We start from the raw sequence: 8,273 nt of genomic DNA on the forward strand, positions 1-8,273 counted from the left end.
AGCCTTATCTTTCTCCCACAGAGAGGCTGGTGGGTTTGAATTGCTGACCTATCAGTTAACAGGCTAATGTTTACCCCACTGTACTGCTAGACTCACCTCACACCATTGTTGTTGTTGTTGTTGTTAAGTGCCGTCGAGTCGGTTCTGACCCATAGCGACCCTGTATAGGGTTTCCAAGGAGCAGCTGGTGAGCTTAAACCGCCGACCTTGCAGTTCAAATGGTTTTGCAGTCTGGTGCATTAGCCCACAGCGCCACACCATTAGCTCGCACCATTAGCTCCTGGGAATTGTTAGAAATGTCAACACTGAACCTCAGGTTCCTGTGCCTGAAACTCCATGGAAGACTGGCTGCGGGGTTTTAGCATGCCCTCCAGAGGGTCCTGATGCAGCTCAAGTTTGAGGGCAACCAAAGGCGAGCATGTGGTGCTCTGGTGGTCTGAGATGATACCCATGGGGCATGCAGTGTTCTGTTTGCCTTATTTCCAACTTCAGGATAGCATCTCTTTATACGGCACATGGCAGGGGACTTTGGGAGTTGGGCAGATGCAAGATTATGCCATAGTAGCCAGGTGAGCTGTCATCCAGCCACTGAAGCCTCATGCCCAGTGGGGCACAGATGCTCATTTCAGAAAGTGCGCCCTGGTGCTGCTGACATGTCAGTTCCCAAGGGCAGGTGGGAAGAAGGTGAGGCTGGAGGAGCTTGATGGGAAGGGAGGAGCCATGGTGACTAGAGAGCCTGCAACTGTAGCTCAGCCTGGATACAGCCATGCCTGAAGCTGGAGAAAAGTCATCAACTTCCTACTTGCCACATAGATTGAACTGTATTATGTCTCAGCCTGGCTGGGTCAGGATTCTCAGTGGTTTGGCAGTTATGTAGTGATGTTATATGGCAGTTACATGATGATTCCCTATGATGTGATCTGATAAATGAATAAGAGGATTAAGGGTGGGCTGCAATGCGCTTAATCTCATTATAACCCTAACTGGATGGCAGGAGGTTTCCCAAAGGGTGTGACCTGCGACACCATTTATTTTATAAGAGATGAAAGGAGAGAGAAATGATCACCAAAAAGAAGAGTCTGGGGTAGAGTGTGTCCTTGCTGTGAAGGTCTAGATTCAGGAAAGATGGATGCTAAAATACATGGAAATCTCCTGAAAGCTGGGCCTACGCATGCTGAAAGGAGACAAGGACTTTTCCCCAGAGCTGGCTTTTTCAATTCAGACTTCTGGCCTCCTAAATCAAGAGACTAAATTTCTGTTTGCTAAGGCTTCTGGTATCTCTGTGACAGCACTTAAGCCACACCCCAAGTGAGGATGCTACAGAGGAGCTGGGTAACAGGGGAACGAACTGAAAGACATTTAGGAAATAGAATTTGTCAACTGAGGTGAAAGATGAAAGATAGAAAATGTTACCAAAAATCCCATATTTCCAATTTATTGGACTGGGGAAAAGAAGGGTGTTGCAGGAGGTGTCTAACTAGATGACAGCCTGATGACTATCTGATGGGAAAGAGAAATGTCTGTAAGTAACCTCAAGCCAAGGGTTGCAGCGGCTCATCTGAAGGTACAATGTGCACACTGCGTTGTTCTCTTTCATTTCCGTCAACATATCTTTATGTTAAGAACATTCCGAGAGTGACGATGCGGCGAGGGGGGTGTCTGAGTTATACACATTCCACAAGGAGTAGCTTTAAAGGACAGAAACTTAATTTCTTACTGCTGTTGAGGCTAGAAGCCCAATCAGGGTCTTGGCTGTGTTGATTCCTTTCTTGTCAGTTGTTGTTGTTACGTGTCACTGAGTTGGTTCCCACTCATAGTGAGTGACCCAAGGTACAAGAGAATGAAACAACAGTCCCGTGCTGTCCTCACAATTATTGGAGCCACTGTGCCCATTCATCTTGTTAAGAGTATCCCTCTTTTCGCTGCCGTCTACTTTCTCCAGACTGCAAAACCATTTGAACTGCAAGATCCATGGTTCAAGCTCACCAGCTGCTCCTCGAAAACCCTATACAGGGTCTCTATGGGTCAGAACTGACTGGGTAGTACTTAACAACAACAACAACAACTTTCTCCAAGGACTGCTCCCTCCTGATAACATGTTTCAAAGCATGAGATGAAGTCTCGCCATCCTCCCTTCTGAGAACCTTTCTGACTGTACTTCTCCCAGCATGGTGGTGAGGAACTCATATTGAAACATGGAGTGCAAAGGGTTTCACATGCTGCCTGTCACATGCTAAGCATTCAATAAGACATGTGCTATGGTGACCGTTCTAGGACCTCCAAACAGTTTCTAGACTAAGTAGCTTGTGACATGGATTGTTTCTTTCCAATTTAAGATGATTTCTTTTCATGGAAGTTTAAAAAAACATCAAAGTGTAATTGCCATCTGATAGGTAATTACTATGCTATGCGCGCTCCAGGGTTAAACAAAATGGATTTGTATATAAAGATCATGTTTCTGCTGTCAGCACTATTGATAATTAGTTAGACAGTAATTTTGAATTTAACTTCCTGGGCAGATTTGGGTGAGAATGGGCTCCCACAAGAGGGAGAGGAGATGCCACTTGCTAGCCCCACTGTACCGTGCGTAATCTCAAACTGGGGTGGCTGAAGGTCCACCCTACTTGTAAAAATCCACTTTGTTTGAATTCTATGAAATTATAAAAGCAACACAAGCTCCATGTGGTGTGTTTATGCGCTGGTAAGTGGATTCTGACTCACAGAGACCCTCGATGACTCAGCAAAAGAGCCCAAATGGTTTCCTTAGGCTGTAACCCTTAAGAAAGCAGACGGTCATGTCTTTCTCCCACAGCTGCTGGTGGCCTCCAACCACCAGCCATTCCGTTAGTAGCCTTGTGTTTTACCCATTGTGCCACTAGGCATCCTTGAAGGTTTTACAAAGTAGAGTGAAAAATGATCTTTCTCCAAAGATGATCATGGTTGGCTTTCTGGCGTCTAACTTCTCAGGCTTTTTGTCCTGACATGTTTTACACAGCGGCGAAAATTTCATTGAGTGCGGTGAACCACACAAAGCAGCTCAGATCGCAGCTGGCACGGAGTTACTGCCCAGTGATGCAGAATGTGACTCTAACTCATTGACAGGATTTGGTAAGCCAGCTTCTCCTGGAACTGCCAATGCAGGAAGTTTACTTTCCCTAAAAACTCCTTGTATGGATTGAATTGAGTCCCCTCCACACCCCCAAAAAATATCACGCTGTAAACTTTCACCCTTGTATGTTACTGAGGCAGCGTTAGTATAGGCTGGGTCTTAAATCAATCTCTTTGGAGATATAAAATTAGAGAGGGGGGATGACAGACACCCGGCCACATGAAGACCACGAAGGAGCCCAGGAACAAAAAAAGTCCAGGACCTTCGCCCCCCCGAGGAGAAAGAGAGATGAAAGTCTTCCCTTGAGTTTGAACTTCCAGCCTCCTAAACTGTGACAAAAGGCACCCTGGTGGCACAGTGGGTTAAATGTTGGACTGCTACTGCCAGACCAGTGGCTCAAACCCACCAGTTGCTCTGTGAGAGAAAGATGAAGCAATCTGTCTCGCTAACATCTGCAGCTTTGGGAACCCCGCAGAGCGGTTCTGCTCTGACCTATTGGGATGGCAGTGCGTATGGTGAGAAAATGAATTTCTGTGCATTAAAACCACTATGTGTGGTATTTCTGTTGTCCTCACAAACAGTATTTTAGGGGATTGTACAATACTGCATCATGTGCATGTCTCACACACACATATATGAATTGTTTCCAACTGTTCACTTTCATGAATGTTAATGAGCATCTTTATATCTGATGTCTTCTCCAGGTTCCAGCCTGTCACATGATCTCTTGCACTGATACCCAGTTGACTGGGCTGGCTGATGGCAGAAACTGGCTGGCATCAAACGGCCAAGTCTTTCTGTTGACTCCATTGTTTTCTGCCTGTGGCATTGTGAATATGGTCTACTGAGTGTCACCATAGGGTACAAACACCCTCACATGCCACACCCACCAACACAAATCCATCCAGTCTTCTCCAATCCTCCTTGTCCCCAGTCTTTCCATTGTTTTCCCTCCAGGTTTCTGACCACTCAGGGAGGTCATTTGTGTCTGCCTACCAGTCTCTATGGAATCCTGGTATAGCATTGTGGGTTAATGCACTGGACTGCAAAGTCTGCTTGAACTGCAAGGTTGGCAGTTCAAGGTCACCAACTGCTCCTCGGAAACCCTATACAGTGTCACTATGGGTTGGAACCAATTTGATGGCACTTAACAACAATTGTTCTTTCTGCATAGTGTGCATGACCACCCACAGTCCTGCCTACTGGGTGGGAAGATTGCTTCTCACCACTGGCTAGCAGCGATGGGTTAATGTGGAGAGCTCCCTGAATTTCTTGGGGTACAGCAGCCAAATCAAGATTTTTGTTGTGTGCCATTGAGTTGGTTCTGACTCATAGTGACTCTATAGGATTTGAACCAACAACCTTTGGGTTACCAGCTGAGTGCTTAACGATTGCATTGCTAACCAACCCAAACCAGAACCCCTGCTGTGGAGTTGATTCCTACTCATAGACCCTCAAGGCAGAGTAAAAATGCCCAATGGGGTATCCCGGCTGTAAACCTGTGTGTGGGGGGGGGGTCACACGGCTTCATCTTCACTCCTGTGGGCTGGCTGCTGAGTTTGAACTTCGGATCTTTCTGTTAGAAGCTGAGCTGCAAGATGACTACTCAGAACTTGGTGTATGGCCATCCAGAGGCAGTGAGACCAGCTTGAACTATTGTGAGGACCTTTGGCAACAGAAGGTGGCCCGGCAGAGTAGATCCACAGAGGTGACAGGAAAGGTGTGATTCTTTCTTTTTCCCCAGGCTCCCCCGGTGACCAGAGCGTGGTCAGCAGCCATCTTCATCCACCCCCAGCATAGCCCCTGCTCTCCAGGAGTTCAAAGTCACCTGGTTGGGAGTTACACCAGCAGAGGATCATGAAAAAAACAAACAAAACGCTGTAACTATGAACTGACAGGGAACTATGAGAAATTCAAGCTGGATTCAGAAGAGGATGTGGAACGAAGGTTATCATTGTTGACATCAGATGGATCTTGGCTGAGAGTAGAGAGCACCATAAAGATGCTTACTTGCGCTTTATTGATTATGCAATAGCCTTCGACTGTGTAGATCATGACAAGCTATTGATAATAATTCAGAAGATGGGTATTCCGGAACACTTCATTGTGCTCATGAGGAAGCTGTACATGGACCAAGAGGCAGCTGTTCAATCAGAACCAGGAGATATTTAACAGTGTGTGCCAGGGTTGTATGCTTTCACCATCCTTCATCAATCTGTATGCTGAATAATAATCCAAGAAGCTGGATTATATAAGAGCATGGCATCAGAACTGGGGGAAGACTCATTAACAACCTGAGATATGCAGATGATACAACCTTGTTTGTTAGTATTGAAGATCGATGACTATAGCCTTCAGTATGAATTGCACCTCAATGTAAAGAAAACAGAAATCCTCACAACTGGACCCATAAATACATAACATCAGGATAAACTGAAAATAGGTTGAATGAACTATTGTCAAATAATTCCTTTTACTTGGATCCACTATCAACACTTATGGAAACAGCCGTCAAGAAATCAAATGCTGCATTGCATGAGACAAATTGGATGCACAAGACCTCTTTAAAGTGTTCAAGAGCAAAGAGGCCAGTTTGAGGACTAAGGTATGCCTGACCCAAGCCATGGTATTTTCGATTGCCTGGTATGCATGTAAAAGTTGGACAATGGATAAGGAAGACCACAGAATTGATGCATTTAATTATAGTGTTGGAGAAGAATCTTAAAAGTAACATGGACTGCTAGAAGAACACACAAATCTCTGTTGAAAGAAGTATAGCCAGAATGTTCCTTAGAAGCAATATGGCAAGACTTTGTCTCTCATACTCTGGCTAAATTATCAGGAGGGCTCAGTCTCTGGAGAAGATCATCATGCTTGCTAAAGTGGAAGGTCAGAGAAAACGAGGAAGACCCCCAACAAGGCAGACTGGCACAGTGGCATCAGCAATGGGCTGAAATGTCACAATAATTGTGAACATGGCACGGGACTGGGCAGTGTTTCTTTGGGCTTTGCGTGGGTTGCTACAGGTCGGAATGACTCACCAGCACCTAACAACAAGAATGACATGAGACTTTTCAAAGGCTTTACTATACAAAGTTACTGTGACTCTCCAAGAGGGGGATATTGTCTGCAAAGTCCCCCATCTGACCATATACTCTACTCTGTCATGGATTGAACTGTGTCCCCCCAAATATGTGTCAGCTTGAGTGGATTGTGATTCACAGTCATTTGGCCTTTACGGGATACTTTGCTGTGGCATCTATGTGATGATCCCCCAGGATGTGATAAACCAAGAAAAGGAGTAAGGGTGAGATACACTACCCATAAGAGCACTGGTGTGGCGCTGCAGGAAAAGCAATGAACTGGCAACCTCAAGGCCAGCAGTTCAAACTCACCTTACACAGGGTTGTTATAAGTTAGAATGGGTAACCACTACCACACCACCCTTAATTCCATCAGGGGTCTCTCATGGGCGTGGCATGGAACACCGTTCATCTTATAAAAGATATCTTAGAGAGAGAAGTGAGCAGAGAAGAGGGGCCTGCTTCCACGAAAAAAGAAGACCAAGGAGTGGAATGTGTTTTTTGGGTCTGGGCTCTCTGCATGTAAAGCTCCTGGATTCCAGGCAAGACTGATGCGAAGACACATGGAGACGTCCAAGGAAGGCTGGGCCTACAGATGCTGCACAGACAGGCAGGACCTTTTACAGAGCCAATCAAGAGAGAAAGCCTTCTCCTAGAGCTGGTACTCTGAATTTGGACTTCCAGCTTTCTAAACTGTGAGGAATCCTGGTGTGATACTGTAGGATAAAGCGCTGGACCTCATGATCGGCAGTTCAAGTCCACCAGTCATTCCTCGGAAACCTTATCCCAAGTCACTTGAGTCAGAACTGACTTGATGGCACTTAATTATAACAGCAATGTCTTACCTAAGTGGTATGGGACAGAGCCAAAGCTCAAACCCACACCCCATGACTCACACTCCCTGCTCTGTCCACACCATGGAGATGGGATTCTCTTCTGTCCTGAGCACGGCCTTGCTTGGGACTCATTAGTACTGAGCATCACACATGGCACAAAAGGTCCACAGCACTGGTGTATTTACAAAGCCTGGACTGTGGACAGGACTTACATAGTTTCATCTCCTTGAGAAGATAGAGAAAATGGGGCCATGGTTTGTAGGTGAGACCAATCACTACGGAGGCATGCCTGGTTCAATTAGCCAGCCAGAAAGGTGCATCAGTCACAGAGCTGGCGGATGCTCACAGTGCAGGGTGGTCTATGGCTGTTCGTCACAGGAAATGCACAGAAGAGGATGGCTTTCTCTTGCATGCAGCAGGTGTGTGGCTCCCCAAGCTGGAAGCTTCAGCCATTTCTAAACCTGTCTGTGCTTGACCAGAGAGAAGCCCAGGGGGTTTGGTCAAAGCAAATGGGCCACATCCAGATCCCAGGATGGAGGAGGAAGCAGATGCCTCTGGTACAACGGTTCTCAGCTTCAGTGAGTATCAGAATCATTAGGTGGGCTTCTTGAAACACAGAATGATGGGTCCCACACCCAGCATTTCTGATTCAGTAAATCTGGAGTGGGGCCTGAGAGTCTGCATTTCTAACAGGGTGTCCAATGATGCTGCTGCTGCTGCTTTGAGGACCACTGTTCTAGATCGCCCTCTGCTGGTTGTATTGAGATCTGCTCTCATGGACGTGCTCCCTGGCAGGTCTGGAGCAAACAAGGCCTCTATTCTAGGACTTTAGACTAAGGGGAAATGCTAAAGTCAGGTAGGGATAGATGATATGAAGACAGATGAAGGAGATAAGGGGACAGGTAGGAAACAGTCTGATTTCAGAGCCTGAGACTAAGGCTTATATATGAAGGTAAGTCCCAAAGTATTGCTTTGGGGGCCCAGTTCATACATGTATGCGTTTATTCTAAACAAAATGTATTTACACAAGTCTCTGTGACCGGTGCAAGACTGCAGACAAGTTTTCTCAGTAATACTTTTCTTAGTCTAGTCAGGGTGCTTTTTTAAAAAATGGTTCAATCAAAACAGGGGTTCCAAGAGGATCTCTGGGCCTATTAAATTCAAGGCAGAAAGATCAGCTCAGAAGGTAAGACAACTTTTACTTTTGAGTGGGGGGGGATACCAAAGTGGTAATCTTTTTTTTTT

The sequence above is a fragment of the Chrysochloris asiatica genome, unplaced genomic scaffold (assembly GCF_000296735.1).
Source record: "Chrysochloris asiatica unplaced genomic scaffold, ChrAsi1.0 scaffold00037, whole genome shotgun sequence".
Classification (NCBI taxonomy): domain Eukaryota; kingdom Metazoa; phylum Chordata; class Mammalia; order Afrosoricida; family Chrysochloridae; genus Chrysochloris; species Chrysochloris asiatica.